This window comes from Cupressus sempervirens, chromosome 8, assembly GCF_028749045.1.
Source record: "Cupressus sempervirens isolate cs-2001-9-10 chromosome 8, ASM2874904v1, whole genome shotgun sequence".
Classification (NCBI taxonomy): Eukaryota; Viridiplantae; Streptophyta; class Pinopsida; order Cupressales; family Cupressaceae; genus Cupressus; species Cupressus sempervirens.
The window spans coordinates 819,092,839-819,116,389 of record NC_143125.1 but is presented as its reverse complement, the minus strand read 5'-3'; the positions used below and the strand labels follow the sequence as shown (position 1 = coordinate 819,116,389).

The following is a 23,551-nucleotide window of genomic DNA, read 5'->3' as shown; positions in this document are numbered from 1 at the left end:
CTACAATAGTTTTAAAATCTACAAAACAACAAAACAAATAGATATATACAAGTATATAATTTGGAATAATCAGTTGAATACCTTCAAAAAATTACAATATATTTGTATTGATCAACATCAATAAAAATATAAACTTTCATATTGTCAAATTGTGAAGTTGAGGGAAAAGGAATTTCAAGACCAAGTCAACTCCCTTGAAGTAAGTATGTCCCCATTTCCATTTCAATACAATAAGTAAAACCACTATTGCAAAACCTGCTCGTAGGACAATCCAACTCCAATCCAATACCACACGCTTTCTTTGATATCCTTTTCTTCATTGATAAAAGTAGAAATATGAGGACCTGGAACAAATTCTGGCCACTGACATTTGTTTGCAAGTGGGCATCCCCATAAATTTGGATTATTTGAATATGAAAAATTAGTGAATGTTGCCATGTGCCCTCCTTGTGGTATACTCCTTGAAAGATTGTTGTTGGAAAAGTTGAGAGCTCCCAAATAACTCAAAAATCCAAGGTCTGGAATGTGTTCTGAAAAGTTATTTCTTGAAAAGTCTAATGATTCCAACCAGCTCAGTTGTACAATAGTATTTGGAATTGTACCATTAAGATTGTTCATAGAAAGATTGAGCAGCTTCAAGCCCTTCAGCTTTCCCAAAGCAAAAGGAATATCCCGATTCAATTGGTTGTTTGAGAGATCAATGGATGCCATATTGGAAAAGATATATTCGTAGTCCTCATCTCTGCCTTTAGAATCCATTTTCAATCCATTCTTATACATGTACAAGGCATAATTTACTAAATTGTCACGGGGTGGGCCAATTGGAATGCCACGTGAATCAATTGGAATCAAGCTAAATTCTTGGTGTGGTTCTACCATCATTGCTTTTAAATTGAAAATGCCACGTGGCATAAACCCTGATAGCTGATTTGAGGACAGGTCCAAAATTTGAAGGAATTCTAGCCGCACAATTTCATCAGGAATACCACCTTCAAAATTATTCCTCCTCATTGCTAGCACTCTCAGCTCTAAAATATTTCCTATTGACTTTGGTATCCGACCTGTCAACAAATTCTGGCCAACATCCAAAATAATCAATTGTGAACAGTTTGATATGGAGGGGGGGAATGATCCACTGACCTTGTTATTCCTTATCACCAGTGACTGCAACAGAGTTAGACTACCTAATTCGGATGGCATCCTTCCCGTCAAATTATTATCCCCCACATTCAAGACTTGAAGCTGTGAACAATGGGCTATACTTGGAGGGATGATTCCATTCAAATGGTTATTTGCCAGATTTAATATTTCCAGTGCACAATCACTCTGCAGTGGAGGAATATTTCCCGTCGTTGAATTGTTATTGAGCAACAAAGTGCGCAGACCAGATGGCCAAGTTGATGGCATCTGTCCATAGAAGGCATTGTTCGACACATCCAAGACCCACAAGTTATTCCAAGCTGAAGCATTTAACAAAAGGTGACCTTGGAGATGATTTGTCGTGAGATAGATGTACTCAAGCCTTGTATCCAATAGCCAACTTGGAATTTCTCCAACAAGATTGTTGTCAGCTAATTCCAACCATTGAAGTGAGACCTGAGTAGATATCCAGGACGGAATTCGACCATCCATCTTGCACGATGTCAGAAATAAGTACTTCAACTGAAACAAGGGAATCCAGGTGGGGCTGGAATTAAATACACAATTGGACAGACTCAAATACTCTAATCTGCTAAGGTTGTGAAAGAAAACCTCTGAAATAATCTGACCACCATTGAGATTGAGAGAGAGCGATTGAAGTGAAGAGGGTAGCTCTGGCAAAGAGTTCCTAAAACTGAGTGCGTTCCCCTGAACATTGAATTGTGTAAGGGAGGACAACTTTGAAAATGTTAAGGGAAGAGTTCCATTTAACTTGTTGTAAGAAAGATCCAAGTAACGCAGTGAAGATAGATCACCTAAAGACTCCGGAGTACAACCGCTCAACTGATTTACTAAAAGTTCTAGGAATTGTAAAGAAGAGAGATTAGAGAGAGAAGGGGGAATGCTTCCTGTGAGTTGATTATAAGAAAGATGCAACTCTGTGAGAGCAGACATGTTTCCAAAGACCAGTGGGATATTTCCACTCAAACTATTACCAGATAAATATAGTTGTGTGAGAGAAGACATGTTTCCAAAGGACAGTGGAATATTCCCACTCAAATTATTACCAGTTAAATCAAGTTCTGTGAGAGAAGACATGTTTCCAAAGGACAATGGAATGGTCCCCATCAACTTATTCCAAGATAAATCTAGTAGTTTCAGAGAAGAGAGTTTGCCTAGGCAGTCAGGAATGGTACCTGTTAATCCACTGTCGTGGAGGTGTATGATTTCAAGAGAAGCGAGGGTGCACAAGCTCTCGGATATGAAACCTCCATTGCCATAGTAAAACTCAACAGAGAGTACATGATGGGTGGTGTTGGAGCACGTAATGCCAGCCCAGTGGCAGCAATCGACTCCCTCCTCCCACGATGTCAGATTGGTAATGAAAGGGTAGGAATGAGAGGAGTAATTGAGGCCTGTCTTGAATTGGAGAAGGGCTTGTCGCTCCCGGTGAGTACATCCGCTGCAGAAACAGAGAAGAAAGAGGGGGAGAGTAACAAGAGCAAACAGAAATGAATATGAATGAGCCATGATGATGAGAGTGAATTGGCGGGGTGAGGAGAGGGGAAGAGATTAAAAAGGAGGGAGACCAACAATTTCGATGCACAACACAGAATTATCGTAGAAACACGCGAAGTCAAGGCAGTCCGTGAAATACAAGTCGTCACCATAAAAAGATTATAAAATTCTGATTATAATTGCACTATCTCAGCAGACATTTATTTCTTTAGTTCACATTAATTTGTTGAAGTTGTGTGAGTACAGCCCCCCAGACTTGAATTTTGACATTTTTCGTTGTCATGCTGGAAATACCAGTTGATGTGACACAAGTACTGCAAATTGTGGAAATATGTTACAAGTAGAAAATGGCGAGTCTTGAACGATAAAAAAGGATTGACCAGATGTCCAATTAAGTTAAAAGCATGTGGTCTCCATAAAAGATTACAACTTGAGTAGAATTTCTTAACCGTTTACTTTACGCTATTGTACTGATTTAACAAAAAAAACACATTGCGTCAAAGTTAAATATATGAAGGGAAAGTTAAATGAGATATATTTGAGAAGGAAAATGGAGATTTATATATATGAAAAGAGATTGAAAAGGGAGATAATGATAATAAATATTTATAAATAGAAATGAATATTTGTCTAAAAATGTTACATGCCTCACAATCACTCACTGAATCTTCATCTTTTGACATTTTGTTTTTGGTGTTGTAACATCTTATTGAATGAATCACGAAATGTGTACAAATGTAATCAATTATTTAAAAATAATAGTTAAATAATCTTCTTCAATTCAAAGTAGTATGGACCAAAAATAGTATGGACCAATAGAATGAGGACAAAATGTCATTTATAAAATAATGAAAAATGAAAAATAGATATACACATTGTAAGTTGCATATAAACTTTTAAATTATTTGATTTGATTGGTCAAGTTAATGTCATATTAGCACTAACATGAATGCATAAGTATTCCTGCCATGACAAGAACTAATAAATGCATTCCTTGTAATTGTTTTTTTTTTTTTTCTTTTTTTTAAAATAAATTTCATGTAAAATTTTATATTATTTTTAAAGATAAATTAAATATTGAATTTATATATTAAAGTGATTAAATTTTTATATAAATTAATTATTTATATTTTATAAATAATTTTTAAATAAAGATGATATGATGACGAATCACCTTTTAAAGTTCTGATATGACGATAGAGTGTGATCAAAAGAAACACAATTGAAACCAAAAGTACTAAAGATAAATGATATTCCATGATGAATAATTATACTTCTATTTATTTAAATAATACATTTTATTCTATGTTAACATAAATTATTAAAAACCTATTAAATGTTAAGAGTGAGATGCATAAACTTAATCTAATTTAATAAAATATATTTAATGAAGAAAAAATAATCATATAAAAAAGATAAATAAATATTAAGGTGTATTTGTAATGTTCTTATATCTAATTTTATTTTCTATGTTTTAAAGTATTTGTTTATTAACCAATAAAAAATAAAGGATTCTCTCAGAACTCTAAGTCGATGTTTTTTGTGGTCTATGTATTTTAAAGATACTTTAGTTAAACTAAAACAAAGATTATTGTGTGGCCATCTTCTACCTCTAATTGTGTAGCCAGATCAAACTGGCTTTATTAAGTTCAGTTATATTCTTGAAAACATCATTGTTGTCTAGGAAGGCATGCAACAGGCTCACAAATCCCCGTCTATGTTTTTGAAAATTGATTTTGCCAAAGCTTATCACTAGATTGAATGACCTTTCATATTGGCTATGCAACAAGCTCTTGGTTTCGATCCCAATTTTCTTCAATATGTGGAGATGCTTTTTGGAGATTCTAATGCTTGTATCACTATCAATAGCTCTCAATATGAAGCCTTTAGGCTCTTTCATTCCATCCGAAAAGGTTTCCCTCTGGCTCTAACTTTATATGTTCTTGTTGTTGAAGTGTTTGGTTACTTGCTACTCCACTCCATTTCTTCTGGTTTGGTTCATGGCATTTCCTTGCCAGATTCCTCTTCCTAGTTGGTCAATGGAAACTTTGTTGATGATTCCTTCCTCACTCTTTTAGAGGATGAGGAAAACATCACTAATGCCTTGCAATGCCTAGGCACCTTTTATCAAGCCATTAGCTCAACTATTCAAAGACACAAAATGCTCTGTTATCAACATATTTTTTTGCCAACTTCGCTTTGGTTTGACCAGTTTTAATGATAATAGGTCACACATGGGGAGATTTATCACTTTTTGGGCATTCCTTTTGCCTTTCAAGCTTCGCCAATTGATTTGTAGAACTCTGTGCTTGTCAAGATTGCAAAAAAGCTTGATTATTGGCTTACTAAACCCCTTTCTCTTGTGGGAAAATTTCAGATTTGCTCAAAGGTCCTGGCGGCTACTCATGTTTATTATTCTTCCTATTGGGCTCCTTCCAAAGCCTCTTATCTGAAATTAGAGTGATTGCTCTGTGAGTTTCTTTCCATGCCTTGGCCTTCTTTCCATGCAAAACCATTATCAAATAAGGTTACCATTGTTAAGGAAAGCTATCATTAGAGAATCACAACAATCTTGAATCTCTTCCTAAGGACACAAATCACCATGAGTTTAAACACAATTTGAGGTGGAATAGGTGTAATACTCATGCATTGTAAAAAAGCATTAATATTATCTTCATTAGGATGTCGAGTTGGAAGAGTGGCTAAATATTTTTTCAAGGCTTCATGATATATAGGAGGTTTTTTAAAGAATTTTCCAAATAGAAATCTTGGTGGGGGTATTACGTAATTGCAATACCAAACCATATTTCAACCCAAGATCTTGAGAAAGATAAGGTGGAAGAGGAAGAAAGAGTTGAGAAGGTGGGAGATAAGTAGTAGGATGAGGATTATTTCTTGTATTATAGGTGTGATACTACATGATGGTCTAAAGAATCACTAGGTTCTCCCTTAAGAGTTATGGAAAGAAAACCCTTAAGGGTGAAAAGATGATTATTTGATGGAGGTGACCTCTGAGAGTGAGAATAGGTTGAGAAACATTAACTTGATTAATATCTTGCTCCTCCATAGACTCATCACTAAATGCGACAACATTAAGGAGATTTTCATTATGCATAGAATATAGATTTTCAATTTCCATTAATGCTTCCTCACTACTGAGAGCATCAAATAAAGGAAAGGTCATATTGATAAAAGTGTTTGTAATTTCTTCTCTTTCTCTAAAGTATCCTTATGAGGAGGATATGTATTTTGAGAAGAATAAATATCAAGATTGTTATGTTGAAGAGAAAGGGTATTAATCATCATGTTATCTTTTTTTGTAAGGAAGAGAATAGTCAACATCATTGTTTAGAGGTTCAATAAAGTGTGTCATAGAAGAAGAATGATCATTAGTTAAAGTAAGGTCCATAAAGAGGAAATGATTAAAAGAAGATATAGGACCACCCTCAACCAATGTATCCCCATAGTCAAGGCATGTATTAGGAGAACAACCAATATCAATTTGTCACTCATCTCCATAAAGAGGAAGATCATATGATAAATCTAAGTTGATAGTAGGATGACACTTTATGTCACAGATAACATAATGATGTTTGGAGAATTCTTTAAATGATTTCTGTAACATGAGAAAAAAATAAGTGCATATAGAGCAGACCTAACTAATCATGGTGTCATTTAAATGTATGCAAGATCCAATTAATATTTGATTTCTTCAATAAAACATAAGGACATACTTAATATCATAAAATTGATGAAAGAGAGAGATCTAGGTAAATACTACTAACAAAAATAAGAGTAGATATAACTGTATAAAGAAAAGACAAAACAATCTACAAGGTATTAAAATCTAACTCCAATAAGAACTATGTTTGCCAAGATAATGTAAACTATTGGAAATCTAATGGGAAAGTAAGTACTGAGAGGGGGAAGTGAGGGCAAGTTAGGGGGGTGGGTTGAATCAAGATCCCTTTATCACTATAACATTTCAAAACATGAATCATATCTTATAACTTCACCATTAACCCTTATCTCAATATTACTATAAACCAAATCAAACATTCACTACAATACATTATTAGATCTTATATCTAATTTTATGAATAAAACTCACATCACATAAATAACTCATAACAAATGACATAAAGATTTGGTTATGCAGAAACCCTCCAAGGTGAAGGTACAACTGCATTGGAGATGACACCCACAAAGTCTTCACTACTGCGATAATGGAGTTCACTTGTTAGGGCTAATATTTTGATTACTTTTGATGATCTACACTATGAGGGGTCTATCCTATTAAGATCTTTATAAGAATTATTTAGTCTACCTTGATTAAAGGGTTTTATCTCACAACTAAGTGAGTACTCTACTAAGAGATTTACAAAGGTTTGTTAAAACCACTCTATTAAGAAATTTACATAGCGAAACACTTGTTAGAATGTATCTATACCCAATCTTTCAGTTTTCACTACAATACTGATAACAAATCTCCTCTATATAGTTACTAATCAATTCTCTAATATGATTTGTCACTAACTCCGCACTTTACTATTTCACTACAATGCTCGGTTTCTCTTCATGATTCACCTTCATACTTTGCATATGACCAATATACATTCCTAACCTTGTCAGATTTTCATAAATTCATTTTATGAAACATCTTGTATTTTTCGAAGGTGTCTAATGCAAGATCATCATTAAGTGATTTGCAATCTTGCATCACCCAAAAATATTTCCTTTTTGTTTATCTATTTTAACATTCATTGTGAGAATTTCCTATTATTTTAGCTTGCAATTTATCTAGTTGGCTTGTTTCATTATGTTATCCATATGGCATGATCTAGGCATGATGGACTTCCTATGTCTAGGTTTGCATCATCATATGATGTTTCCAGATGAATATATCTTTAAAATTGTTCGATCTTATATTTTTGGCTTTTTTTTTCTTACGAACAGGTTGACACGATTTAACTTGCGATGAAGATTCATGAATTGCAAGGCATTCTCACACATTTTTTTTTTTTTTTTGTAACATATTTTGTTGATCCTCTAGTGTGCTTTTATGGTACAATGTATTCATATGGGGGTTATTCTTTTAATTTTGGTCATAACCTATATATTTATAATTAATTTTTTTTTATCTTAGTGATTGTCAGTTAGATAAATTGACTTGTGATTGGAGATCTTTTATATGAGGAGGGTTGGGATTTAGATTTAGTAGTCATATGGATAGAACAATATGTGTGACTAAAGTGATAAATTTTTGAATGTAATGGGGAGCAATTGGAATGTTAGGTTCATAATTTTGAGGGATGATCGACTGTGATTCTTGTAGAAGTTGTATATTGACAATGGTGATTTAATGAACTACATTTTAAGGCCAACTTGATGGTAATTTGGTGATAGTATTCTATATTGTGTGCTTTGTTCTAAATTGTTTGTGAATTTCGATTGTTGGCTTACTCTTGCTACAAGTTTTGACATCTCCCTTGGGGATTCTTTAATCTTGGATGTGTATTTGAGGGTTTATGGGTTTGATATATCACAAGTAGTTGTGAACAACTATGTTGTGCCATCTACTCAACCTATTGATCAGGTAAAAAAAAGAGCATTAAAAACTAAGGAAAAAGCTACAAATGCAATCCTAAGTGAGCTAACCAAATTTGAATCATCCAAAGTGACCCATTGCACTTTGGCAATGAAAATGTGGGATAAGGCTCTATAAAATTATGAAGGAGTTGATAAAAGGAAGAAGGCTAAGCTCCAAACCCGCAAGAGATAATTTGTAAATATAAAGATGAAAGGAGAAGTCAATTTTGATAAATAGCTTATTCATGTGGATGAAGTTGTAAATAGTATTTGTGTTCTACAAGAAAAGAACAGATTGAGAATGAGGTCATTGTGCTAAAAACATTAAGATTTATTCGTGAAAATTTGATGCAAAGGACTATGTTGTTGTGGACACCTCGAAGATGGATTAATAAAACGTGTAAGAGAAAAAGGTTCAAAATGTAATATGAGAAGAGTGGCGAAGATGATTTGGATGGTCACCTAAACTTTTTTAGACCTTCTGAACCATCGATAGGAATAATCAACTTGCCTACTAACAAGAAGAAGAGTAACCACAAATGAATGGGCCACAACAATTTCCTAGGGTGAATTGGGAGGGGAAGGAGAGGGGAAGAGAATAAAAAGGAGCAAAAATAATAGTCAACAATGAGAGGTGACCGACAATTTCAAAGCACTAACATAGAATTTTCATAGAGACATACCAAGTCAAGTCAGTCTGTCAAAGACAACAAATCACTGTCAAAGATTGTACATTTCTAATTGCACATTTTTGAGTAGAAATTTCTTTCCTTTAGTCTGATCATAAAAAGAAATGGTCTCACCTTGTTCCTTAAGCAAGGTTCCAGACTGCTTAACAAATTCTTGACTTCATCATCAGTCTTACATATGGTCCTTATCATAGACTTTTGAAGTTCTATGTCTTCTTCTTGAGCTAGTTCCTTCTTCTTTGAGTCTGTCATAGACCTTCTGATTTACCGTGCCTTCAATATCATTAAGTTTTAGATTGTTGGCTATTATATATCTCACAGTAGAGATATCAATTTGATCTTTCTCAATATCATTATACAAGTCATAAAATTTTTTCATCTAAACAAAGTTCCCTCTCTTATCCTAATTTGGTGATAGTCACTTTTGAGATCTATCTTGGTAAGTTACCATTCTTACCCTAAATAGTCTATTAGGTCTTCAATCCTAGGTATTGGGAACATTAAGCCTATCAACTAAAACAAGGGAATCTAGGTGGGTCTGGAATTAAATACACAATTTGACAAACATAAAAACTCTAATTTGCTAAGGTTGTGAAAGAAAGCCTTTGAAATAATTTGACCACCATTGAAAGTGAGAGAGAGCATTTCAAGTGAAGAGGGTAGCTCTGACAAAGAGTTCCTCAAACATAGTGCATTCCCCCTAGCATTGAGTCATCTAAGGGAGGATAACTTTGACAATGTTGGGGGAAGATTTCCATTGAGCTTGTTGTAAGAAAGATCCAAGGAAAATAATGAAGATAGATCACTTAAGGACTCAAGAATACAGCCACTCAACTGATTCTCTAAAAGTTCTAAGAAACTTCAAGAAGAGAGATTAGAGAGAGAAGAGGGAATGGTTCTTGGGAGTTGATTCATAGAAAGATACAACTCCATTAGGGAAGACATATTTTCGACAAATAGTGGAATGTTCCAACTCAAACTATTATCTGATAAGTATAGTTTTGTGAGTGAAGATATGTTTCCAAAGAATATTGGAATGTTCCCACTCAAACAATTACTATATAATTCTAGTTTTGTGAGAGAAGAAATGTTTCCAAAAGATAATGGAATGTTTCCACTCAAACTATTAATAGGTAAATCGATTTCTATGAGAGAAGAGAGTTTACCTAGACAATCAGGAATAGTACCTGTTATTCCATTGTAAGAGAGGCCTATGATTTCAACAGAAGTGAGGGTGCATAAGCTCTCAAATATAAAACTTCCATTGCCATCTACAAAAATATCAACGAAGAGTACATGATGGGTGGTGTTACTATAGGTAATGCCATTCAACTCCCTCCTCCCAAGATGTTAGATTGGTAAAGGTGTAGGGAAAGTGATCAGAGGAGTAATTTAGGGCTGCCTTGAATTGAAAAAGGGCTTGTTGTTACTTCTCAATACATCCGCTGCAAAGATAGAGAAGAAACATGGGAGTAATAACAATTAGCAATCACAACTTGGCGTGCAATAAGTATGCCAAAGATATTTTGATGATAAAAACTAAATTTGATCTATTTATTTATATATTTGCATAGTGTGTGATGGCTTGAAATCAACTATACATCCACTTAAAAGGATCCAAAAGTGTCTTAACCAAACCTCTACACATAGTAAGATCCTAACTCCATTAGAAATAGGTTCATCTTTGAGATCTCTCTCTCTCTCTCTCTCTCTCTCTCTCTCTCTCTCTCTCTCTCTCTCTCTCTCTCTCTCTCTCCCTCCCTCACTCCCACTTTTTGTATTTCAACTTCTCTCCTCTCTTTTTATTTCTATCTCTCTCTCTCTCTCCCTTCCTTTATGCACATACATACAATACTTACATATATGACCCATTCATCTCTCCCTCTCTCAAACTACCCCCTCTTCCCTCTTACCTCTATGTATCTCCCCCTCCCCCTTGTGTGTGTGTGTGCGCGCACGTGTGCATGCACACTCCTCTCTCTCTCTCTCTCTCTCTCTCTCTCTCTCTCTCTCTCTCTCTCTCTCTCTCTCTCTCTCTCTCTCTCTCTCTCTCTCTCTCTAGTTATTTCCTTATGTCTCCTATACACATATATTTATCTCTACATTTCTATCTATCCATCTCTCTTTATCTATCCCTTTTCTTCTCTACTTTCTTTCTCCTCCATCTCCATCTTTGTCTCCATCTTCATTTTCATCTTCATCTTCCTCTGTATCATTGTTTGCTTGTCTCTTTCTTTCTCACTCTTCCCCCTTCCATATCTCCATCTTCCTATTGCTAGATATTCCCATAGATCTTTCTCTTAGTCTAGACTTGAAGCATAACATGACTTTGTTGATAAACAATTTGTAAAACAAATAATAAAATTATATATTTATGTAAAACTGAATTACTCATTCGTTAGAAATAATAAGATATTTTAAAAAAATATATAAGAAATTAAATAAATATTAGATTATACAATAGTTATTTTAAAAATATATAAGAAATTAAATAAATATTGGATTATACAATAATTAAATAAATATTAGAGTAATCTTACCTAAAAAAATTAGAACTTAGACTATTTTTTTAAAACCAAATTTAATCTTAAGCAAAATAAATAAAAAAATTGTATTTAAAATAATAATAAAATCATTAAAGATAATCTAAATTTACTCTTAGATATAATCCTAACTAAATATTTAAATTTTAGTTTTAGAAATTATTTAATAATCTCATTCAAGATACTAGCCATTACTAACTTTTGAAAAAAACTAATAAGACAATTATAACAAAGAGGAGCAACAATAACAGTCAACAATGTGAGGCGACCGACAATTGCGACATGCCAAGTCAGTCCGTGAAAGATAAGACGTCTAAAGTGAAGAAAACTAGGAATTTCTATGCAGTTGACTCAAGTATAACTATGATATGGTTATACTTGACTGGATGTTTAAAAAAGGATTGAACAGAAGTTCAAATTCAATTGAGTGGAAATTGCCAAAATTGTCAAAATTGTGTGTAGTCCAATTTGAAATGAAAATTATCAAAACTAACACCTCTTTATTGATGTCAGAGGTGTCACTCATTAATGTTATAGGAGGCAATGGAAATAAAATGAGTGTTTGGAAAGAGTTGTAGAAATTTCCATTAATTTTACAAAACATGTTTTTAAAAATTTCTTTTACAAAACTTTTGAAATAGATGGTTGAAACACATGAAAAAAAGACAACTTGGCCTTGAGCTCAAAAATAAAATAGAGCCAAAAGAATGAGAACATGTTTTGATGACCATAAAGAACAAATATTTGTATGTAGGAAAGTCAAAAAACAAGAAATAACTATCCAATGACAAACACAAGTGAAAGAATGAGAACATGTTCTGATGACCATAAAGAAAAAATATTTGTATGTAGGAAAGTCAAAAAAAAAGAAATAACTATCCAATGACAAACACAAGTGAAACATGTGCATCTAATTACTGAAAATCCTAACTTTGAAACGACCTTGAAAATATTTCAAATATGAATATATGTAGCTTCCAAACTAAAAACATGCAATACTTATAACTCTACCCAAGCATTGAAATTGGTGGAATATTTCCATCATTGAAATTGTCATTGAGAAATAAAGTGTGTACACTAGATGACCAAGTTGATGGCATCTTTCCATTCAAGGCATTGCTTGACATATCCAAAACCCACAAGTTATCCAAGTGGAAGTTTTTAATAAAATGTGACATTGGAGATGATTTATTGTGAGATTGGTATGCTTGAGCCTTGTATCTAGTAGCCAATTTGGAATTTCTCCTCCAATATTTTTCTTAGCTAATGTCAACCATTTAAGAGAACTGAGTAGAAATCCATGATGGAATTTGACCATTCATCTTCCATGATGTCAAATGTAAGATCTTCAATTGAAACAAGGAAATCTAGGTGGGGGTGGAATTGAATACACAATTGTACACACTCAAATACTCTAAATTGCTAAGGTTGTGAAAGAAAACCTCTAAAATAATCTAACCACCATTAAAAGCATGTGTGTGTGTGTGTGTGTGTGTGTGTGTGTGTGTGTGAGAGAGAGAGAGAGAGAGAGAGAGAGAGAGAGAGAGAGAGAGAGAGAGAGAGAGAGAGAGAGGGAGAGGGAAGAGGGTACCTTTGTCAAAAAGTTAGTCAAACTAAGTGCATTCCCCTGAGCATTGAGTAGTGTAAGGGAGGATGACTTTGAAAAAGTTGGGGGAAGAGTTACATTCAATTGATTGTTGGAAAGATCCAAGTAATGCAATAAAGATAGATCACCTAAGAATTTACAAATACAATCACTCAACTAATGCATTGAAAGATGTAAGAGTTGTAAAGAAGAGAGATTAGAGAGAGAGGAGGGAATGTTTCTTGTGAGTTTGATGTAGAAGCGTTGAGCTTGGATTTTAATGGAGTTATGGTTTGTGCAACTAGGGATGAGTTGGAGGAATATTGGTGGATCTTATCCTATATGTGCATGATATTGGAGTCATCATCTTGGAGTTAGAACTATTTTGGTGGTTGCTGGTAATGTGCTACTATTTATTGGTAGACTTAGGAGATTACATTTGTGAGCTTTGATCTGAGGGAGTGGCAGTGTACACTCTTTGATTTGGATCATTGTATGGTACATGGACCTATTTCTAAGTTCACGTAATATTATGTGGTCATTTGAGTTAGTTATACATTATAAACTTGGGGCTTGTCCTAAGTATTTAGTTATTTCATGTGGTTGTATTATGCATTAATTGTGGCAAACACAAGGGTTGACATTTTTGTATTTAATGTCTTTTGTGAGTCGACTTGTGGCTTAAATATGCATCTAATACAAGGGTTTTATTTGATTTGTATCTTGCTAGGCTAATTTATGGCTTAGTTGGGTATATGTATGGGTCTAGGTAGAGTGTTTAGTCATTATGATATTGATCTAGTATGAAGAAGATGGAGAAGCTTAATGAGCAAAGTTTTCCTAGTCCATGGATAGAGCATCAAATGTGAGGAAGTTTACACCTAGATCTTGTGTAAAGTTTGAGAAGAGCTAGTGGCTACAATTTAGAAACAAGGAGGTTGCTTGGTGGCTTGTGAGCACATGTTGAGATCTCACTGGAGGTTTCTACTAGATTGTTGTTATGTTAGAGGTTTGGGCTAGCTAGGATTTGAGTTGGATCTTGAGGGATCTTGAAGAACTACGTAATTGGTTTGTATTTGGCCATAACTGGGAAGGCCTTATAGACCAACACATTACATGTAATCAGTTATTTTATGAATAAAGAGTTGTGAATTGGTATAAGATCTTACATTTTTGTATTGTTTCTATTATATGTTTATTTTTTGGGGCTAGGAAATCTCCTTTGGGGACTCTCCTACCTTACACTACATTAGAGTTGATTATGAAAAAGATCCAACTTTGTGAGATAAGAAATGCTTCCAAAGGAAAATAGAATCTTCCCACTCAAACTATTCCTAGAATATTTTTTATTCTCTAAGGCAAGAGATTTTAGCTAGATAGTCAAGAATAGTACATATTAATCTAATGAAAGGGAGGTATATGCCTTCAACAGAATTGAGGGTGCACAAGCTCTTAAATAGAAAACTTCCATTTTCATCTAGCATGATCAGAACAACAACTACATGATGGGTGGTGTTACTATAGATGTTGCCATCCCAATGATAGCAATCAAGTCCCTTCTCCCACAATCTTGGATTGGTGTAGAGATTAGAGGAATGATTAAGGCTTGCCTTGAATTGAAGACGGTCTTCCTACTCCTTTTCAAGACATCTATTGCAAAAGAAGAGAAGAAATAAGGGAGAAATAATAACAACAATAAAAACAAATGACTGGGCCATGAGGATTAGGGTGAGCTAGGATTGTAAAAAGGAGGAACATGTTTGAACCTATTGAAATTGAATTTCAAAATTATAGAATTCTCCCAAAATTATTTTCCTTCATTAATGGACTTACTCCTTTTATTTTCCTTAGTGTTGAACATTTTGAACCTCTAAACCTATCAAACCACCTTGAAATCATAAACTTGTATGAATTTGTTCAAGGGGTTCAACAACATGTGCTTTCATTTAGCCATTTTTTTAAGATGCAAATTTAAAGGGAAAAATGGCTATTGAAGCACAATATGCAAGTAAAGGAGTTGGATAAAAATTTTAATTGGGGCACTATAAGGGCCAACATAATGTTTATGCCCCAAGAGTTTCAATAGTTCAAATTTTTTCACAATTGTTCTCAGAATCTAAAAAGAGTTAGAATTGAGTATGAATATCATGTTTTTGTTTTCTAGTAGGCCAAATGTTCTATGAGTCTAGTTGATTTTGACATATTGGTTATATGGGAAGGACTTAATGCATTTTTTACTTACATGTGAAGTTGAAAGTGTTAGCATGAATGTTGATGATACTACATTGGGGGAGTATCTTGATCATTGGAGAGTATTGATATGTTGCATTCATAACTATATTTGTCATTGATGTCAACATAGCATGGTTTCCGTGAAGACTAGGAGAACAACAGTCATCAATCTTACTAGTATGAATAATGGTTTAATTTTTTGGTAATGTGTAGTTAAGGACATGTGCTAGACTTTGTCCTAATGATGTGGTTAAGTGTGTAAAGTATAATTCAATGGCATACGATAGTTGTACTTGATTTATAGAGAGCAGTGCAAAAATAGAGTACTGGAAAATAATGTTCTGATGTTTGATTTCTATCTTGCATTTGAGATGTAATAAAGAAGTGCATAGTCACATAGTCATAGAGGAAAATCATGTTTAGACACCAATGAGTGTGCAAGCCTTGGTTTTGCATGTGTGAAGGTTTGTATAGACTATGTGCCGATAGTGCTATTGTAATTATAATTTAATGAATTATCTTATTATAATTAATTGGGAAAGTCTCAAGGCCAACTCAAGGAATTATTATGAAGATATGGTATAAAGGAAAATTTTGTTCCTTATTTGTAATGTATTTTGGATCAAAAGGATCAAGTACTATGCGAAGTAATTGTGAAGTGTGAAACAAAGCTAATTGTGTATTGAATGCGAATAAGTAATCCAAGGGAAAATTATTGGATGCATAGTATGAGATCTGGTTACAAAATTTGAATGAGGAGAAGTTTGGTTGACAAGATAGAGATAGAGGAAGGAAGTATATTTTAGTTCTATTATTCTACAAGGAATAATATAGAGATCATCAGGATAGCGGGTTCATTGGTCTTAACTGTTAAGCTATTTGGCTAGAGGGTCCAACTATCTTCCACAACTCCTAATAGGGTTGGAATAATTGCTAATAGGGACTCATATGTACTAAATGTTGTAACAAAATCCTCATAGAGTCTATCCTCTAACAAGGAATATTTATATTAGTACATCATCTTGTGGGTACCATCCCCACTAGGGTTTTCCCTTTGATCAAGGGTTTCCCTAGTTAACATATCTAGTGTTAATTGTGTATAAGCATTTTGTTAAGGTTTCAGTATATGTTACTCATGTGGTTAAGTTTCTTTAAGATTGATGTTTATGATAATAGTTGGATAACTAATTCATCCCCCCCCAGTTGTATTAGTGGACTATATATTCTAAAAATTGGTATCAAAGCATCAGGTCCTTGAAGAATGACCTTAACAGCTTTGGGAGATTGATGGCGAATATGTTCAGGAAGGATAGTCTAAGATTCAATGGGGCCAACTATGATAGTTGGAAGGAAAAGATGAAGACTCATCTATTATGCACGAGTTCTATATATTGGCTCTTGAAAAAAGCTAAGAAGATAATTTTTGATGAAGGTAAGCTAAAGGAATTTAGTGAGGGAGAAAGAGATCAATTCATGTGTAACAAGAGAGCTAGAGAAGCCCTACTATCAACTTTTCCATAGAATGAATACAATCAAGTAAAATTACTTCAAACATCTCATAAAATTTGGAAAGCATTAGAAGTTACTTTTGAAGGTGATGATTATGCAAAAAGAATGAGATTATAAAATTGGATTTGCACATTTCAAGATGCTAAGATGATGGACGATGAATATGTAAGAAATTATGTTGGTAGAATATCAAAAATTGTTGCAAGAATTTGGTCTCTTGGTGGAACTAAAGAAGATGATGAAGTTATATGGAAGGTCTTGAAAAGATTGACACCACCAGTCAAGAAAATAACTCAAATGATTCAGCTAGTAATGCCCTGCACCAAAGATTTTTCAAAGGAAGCATTGCTTGGAACATTAGAGTATGTAGAAGTAGAACTAAGACAGTTTGGAGAACTAGCCAGAGTTGAGACAAATTTTAGTGCTCTAAACTTTTAACCTAATTTGTCAAGAACTGCAAACACAAGAGGAGAGTTTTCTTGTAGTAGAAAATCTGATGAAGATAATAATATTGAAGAAGGAATAGCCCTTCTGATAAGAAGAGAGAAAGATGGTAAGAAAATCTTAAAATGTTGGACTTGTGATGAATTTGGTCATTATGCATCTAAGTGTCCTAAAAGAGAGAAAAAATATAAGAGAAATTTTAAGCCTAGAAGAGATAAAGATATAAATTATTTGTATGATAATGAGGATGAAGAATCTGATGAAAGAGGTTAGAGCGATTTGTGGCTATCAAGGAAGATGATCTAGATAGAGAAATTAGAGAAGAAAGAGCTTTGGTTTCCTAGGTTGAAAAGAAGTCAGATTGGATAATTGACACTGGTTTTTCATATCAAATGATTGGTGATTTGAATAAATTTGTTAAATTTGAAAACTATGATCGAGGTATTGTTAGGGTTGGTAACAATGCAACCTGTCATATTACATGGATTAGCTACATTAATTTAGATGGAAAGACTAACATTGACAATGTTTATTTTGTTGATGGTTTGAAACATAATTTGTTGAGTATTGGACAGGTAATGGACAAGGGATATCTACTGCAGTTCATAGAGAAGAATTGAATTATCAAGGATAAGGATGGCAAGATGATTGGAATTGTAACTAGATCTAGAGGTAATGTATTTTAGTTGAATCCTACTAAAATGACATGTTTGGTTGCAAAATTTGATAACAGTTGGTTATGGAATAGGAGAGTTTTCCATATAAACTTTGACAATATTGTGAAGGTTAGTAGCACATTTGTAGTTAGAGACTTGCCTAAGATAACAAAACCTACTAATGTTGTGTGCAAAGAATGTATTTTGGCTAAGAAGAAGAAAGAGTATTTTCCTAGCAAGAAGTTCACTACCATAGAGAAGTTGGAGATTGTTCACACAAATTCGTGTGGTCCTTCAAGAGCAATAGGATTCTATGGTGAAATGTACTTTATGATTTTTGTTGATGATTTCACTAGAATGATGTGGGCAACATTTCTTAAAGAGAAATATGAAGCTTTTCAGAAGTTGTACATATTTAAGAATAGAGTTTAGAATGAATCTAGTGTTAAGATAAAATGTTTGAGATTAGATAGAGGAGGAGAGTTTAACATTTTTTCTAAAGAGAATGGAATCAAAAGATAGTTGTCTACACCTAGAACACCTGAGCTAAGTTGGATTGCTAGAGGAGAAATAAATCAATAGTAGAAGAAGCTAGAGCAATGTTATTTGAGAATCATGTCTCAAAGAAATTCTAGAGAGAAACAACTAACATAGTAGTGTACATTTTGAATAGAGTGCAGATCAAAAAAGGTATGAGCAAGAAACCTTATGAGTTATGGTTTGGTCATTCATGATCAGTGAAATATTTTAGAATATTGGGAGAAAATGTTACATTAAGAGAGATGATGACATTGGTAATTTCAATCCTAGAAGTGATGAAGGTATGTTTCTTGGCTAATCATTAAAGAGAAAGACATACATATCTTTCAACTATAGAACTAAGACAATAGTTGAATAAGAAAATGTAAGAATTGAAGAAAAGTTTGGTATTAAAGAAAAGATGGTAGATTATATTTATGATGAAGAGGATAATTCTAGAATTGTTAGAATTATTGAAGTTTTCTTTGAGACTAACAATGAGTTGCAGAATGATGTGCTATATGTTGAGCATAGAGAAGAGTAGAGGTTTGAAACTAAAGATGAAATAAAAGCTAAATGTCAAACTCCTACCTCCAATACAAATATGACAAAGAATCACCCTCCAGTGTAGATAATTGGGAGTAAAGATAAAGGTACGATGATAAGGAATAGAGTGAATGAGAAATTGTGTATTATTGTTCAAGTGGAACTTAAAAGTGCAAATGAATCTTGTAAGGATGATCATTGAATTCAAGTAATGAAAGAAGAATTGGATTAGATTGAGAAGAATGAGACATGGGAATTAGTTCCTAGACCTAAAGATAAGAATGTAATAGGAACCAAGTGGGTATTTAGGAATAAGATGAATGAATAAGTAGAAGTTGTGAGAAACAAGACCAAACTTGTTCACAAATTCTACTCACAACAATAAGGCATAGGTTATGAGGAAACATATGTAATTCTAGCCACAATGGAAGCAGTAAGGATGTTCTTGGCTTATGTAGTGAGTAAGAATTTCAAGGTTTATTAGATGGATGCCAAGTTAGCTTTTCTAAATAGAGAACTTGAAGAAGAAGTCTACACTAAGCAACCTAATGGATTCCCTCTGATAGAAGAAAAAGAGATGACATTTAGGCTAAAGAAAGCATTGCATGGTCTAAATAAAGCACCTAGAACCTGGTATACATGGTTGGATAGGTATTTGACTAAGCTTGGATTTATTAAAGGTACAATAGATAGTGATTTCTATTTCAAAAAAATTGATAATAGTTTATTTAACATTGTAATATTTGTGGATGACATAATATTTAGAGGAAATGATAAAGAAAGTGATAAGTTTGTTGAAGAGAAGAAAAATGAGTTTGAAATGAGCATGATAGGAGAGATGAACTTCTTCCCAAGATTGCAGATTGTGTAGAACAAAGATGGGATATTCATTTCTCAAGCCAAGTATCTGATAGATTTGTTGAAAGGATTTAGATTAGAGAGTTGCAAACATGTTGGTACACCTATGATACCTGGTCATAAGTTATCTAGTAAAGATGAGACACCTATAGTTGACGAGAAACCTTATAGATCTATGATTGGAGGATTTCAATAATTGAATCACACCAAACTAGATATAGCAAGTGTAGTTGGGATTGTAGATAGATTCCAAGCTGATCCTAAAGAGTATCATTATGCAATAGTAAAGAGGATCTTTAGATAGTTGAAAGGAACATCTAATTATGGGATTTAATTTGTGCATATATATTGATATAGATTGGGAAGGTAGTATGGATGCTAGAAAGAGCACCAGTGGTGGAGCACTCTTTCTTGGAGGAAGATTGGTTTCTTGGTTGAGCAAGAAACAAGAGTGTAGTTCTCAAAGTACAATTGAAGTAGAATATGTTGCAACAGAAAATAACTATAATCAAGTTATGCAGATGAAGAAAATGTTGAAGGATATAGGGATTGAGTTTACAAAACATGTTATCATTTATTGTGATAACACAAGTATAGTGACTATGTCTAAGGATCATGTATTGCATTCTAAGACAAAGCATATATCTATCAAGTATCATATTTTGAGAGATAAGGTAGTAGAAAAGGAGATAATATTGGAGTATAAGTATTAAAGATAAAATTGCAAATAACTTTATGAAGCCTTTGCCTAAAGATATTTTTGACTAACTAAGAGGTATGCTTGGGGTTCTGCCCATGCCTACTTCCAAGTATATGATGTAGAAAGTGCATCAGTCTAGTGATACAACACACTATGGTTAGAATGGACTGAATACTAATGCTTCCTATATGGGGAAGTAATTGGTATGCACTGAGTCATTGAGGACTCTTGGTATTGAACAATGTCTTTGGACACTTGAGTTTATTGAAGAGTTGAAGATGTAGTTATAACAATTGGTATGTAACAATTGATATTTTGTATTTGTTTGGAGGCCTTTGACATTGATGTCAATGGGGGAGAACATATGCATGAAAACCATCTCCTAAGCAATATGGGAGAAGAACTCATAAGCATGCATGAGGAAGAGATATCTCTTTAGGGAGATTTAGAAAGATTAATGTAAAAGAAGAAAGAATATGCACCTAATGTGCATCTGATGTATTGTGATCTTTTCGTGTGAAGTGAATGATAAATGTCTATCAAGAGAGAGGATTTGCATCTATTGTGTTGAGATCTTTTAGCATGTGAACAACTAACACCAATTCTAGTAGCTACAGTATTTCATATTGATGAAGAGGATTTGAGAAATTGCTAATAGTAGTAGTAGAGTACAATTTGGTGTTCTTAGAACTTAGACATTTTTCATCTATGTTGCCATCAATGCCAAAGGGGGAGATTGTTAGCATGAATTCTAATGATACTACATTGGGGGAGTATCCTAAGCATTGGAGAGTATTGATATGTTGCATTCATGACTATTTTTGTCATTGATGTCAACATAGCATGGTTTCTGTAAAGACCAAAAGAATAAAAGTTAGAGATCTAACTGGTACTAAAAATGGTTTTATTGTCTGGTGATGCATAATTAAGGACATGTTTCAGACTATGTCTTAATGACATGGTTAACTGCACAGAGTCTAAGTCGATGGAATATGGTAGTTATACTTAATTTACTGAGAGGAGTGCAGAAATAGAGTACTAGAAAACAATGTTCTAATGTTTGATTGCTATCTTACATCTAAAATGTAATGAAGAAGTACACAGTCACATAGTGACAAAGGATAGTCATCTGGTGATGTCAGTGAGTGTGCAAGCCCTAGTGTGACACATGTGAATTTTTGTATAGAATGTGAGTCAATAGTGATATTGTAATTGTAATTTCATTAATTATCTTATTATAATTATTTGGAAAGCCTCAAGGCTAACTCAAGAAATTATTATGAAAATGATATACGAGTATCTTGGGTTTTCTTGTAGTATTGAATGTTTGGAGTGATTTTGGTTAAGTTTTGTGGAGCTTGATAGATATCGATGTTTGACATACATTGGGAGCTCGACATGGTCTTTGGTTTCTCAACATGGATTGGGGACTCGGCATGGTCTTTGGTTACCTAGCATGGTCTTTGGTTTCTTGGCATGGTTTGGGGTCTCAACATGTTCTTTGGTTGCTCAGCATGGTCTGGGGTCTCAACATGTTCTTAAGTTGTTCAAGTAGTGAGGCTAGAACTAATTGTATGGAGAGACCTATGGGAAATAGAGTTGGTTAGTTTACTTGACCTAAATCTTAGTTGAAGCTAAAGCATAAGATGGAGGTTTCTAATTTTTGAGGTACTTTGAATCTTGAAGACATGATTGATTGGATTGGTAAATTGGAAGACTACTTTGAGCTTCAGGATATTGAGGATCTACATAGAATAAGGTTGGCACAAACTAAGTTGAAGGGACATGCTGCTCTTTGTTGGAAAAAACTATAAAGAGATAGAGAAGAGGAAGGTAAAATGAAGATCACTAGATGGAAATTGATGGTGACTAAGTTGTAGTCTAAGTTTATTCCTTTTGACTATGAACTTGAGTTGTTTAAGAGGTTGCAAAATCTAAAATAGAAGGATATGACTATAAAAGATTATATAGAGGAGTTCTACAAGTTGACTATTTGGTTTGGGCATAGAGAATTTTCAAAGGAGAAGGTAGCATGATATATTAATGGTTTGAGATTCAATATTCAAGATGAGATTGGTATGCTAAATATTTCTTCAATTGAGGATACTTATTAGTATGCTTTGAGAGTAGAGGAGAAGCTAAAGAGGAAGAATCAAGGTAGTTCCCAAGGGAAGGAGAAGCAAGATAGTTCAGCTCAAGCTAAACCTATTGAACAAAAAAGAAGGATAGGTGGAGGTGGATTCAGAAGTAATTGTTTCAAGTGTGGCTAAGAAGGACATATATCTTTTGAATGTCAAATTGGGAGGATAGTTGCTATTTTGAATGAGGTTGAAGTCCAAGGTAGTTAGCCTGAGCAAGGAGAAAGTTTGTTGGCTTGGCGAGTACTGGTTGGTGAGAGGACATTGGATTCTTGTCAGAGGACTACTTCATTCAAAACTCATTGTAAGTCTACTAGTAATGTCTACAAAGTGATTGTGGATGGTGGTAGTACTAATAACCTTGTTGTTGAAGAGATGGTTTAGAAACTTGGTTTGAAGAGAATGAGACATCCTTATCCTTATAGGATTGGCTAGTTGCATGGTGAGCATGCTTTGGAAGTGAGGGAGAAATGCCTTGTTGATTTCCATATTGGGTAGTATAAGGATCAAGTGTTGTGTGATATTGTGGATATGAATAGTTGTCATGTATTACTTGGTAGACCTTGGTATTATGACTGCAAGGTTGTGCATGATTGTGTTCATAATGTGTTTACTAATGAGAAAGGTGCAAGAAGTTTTCGTTGATTCCTATTCAGAATGAAGAGCTCAGTAGGAGGAACCTAAGTATTGGCAGCTGAGTTGAGTTGGAAGATTTTGAGAAGGATAGAGATTAACATGGAAAGAAGACCAATGGAGCACCTATCGTGGATGTGAAGAAGAATAAAAACAAGGGAAAGAGTGTACAAGTTGAAGACTCAGAGGAAATGTATGTGAAGAACTAGTTTTGAATTTTATGTGTTGAATCCTAGAAGTTTTTCTTTCTAT

At 33.8% G+C, this 23,551-nt stretch overlaps 1 pseudogene; it reads right to left on the bottom strand.

Moving 5' to 3' along the window:
- Window positions 1-136: 136 nt before the first annotated feature.
- Window positions 137-2,671, bottom strand: LOC149544910 (uncharacterized; annotated as a pseudogene).
- Between the last annotated feature and the right edge of the window lie 20,880 nt (window positions 2,672-23,551).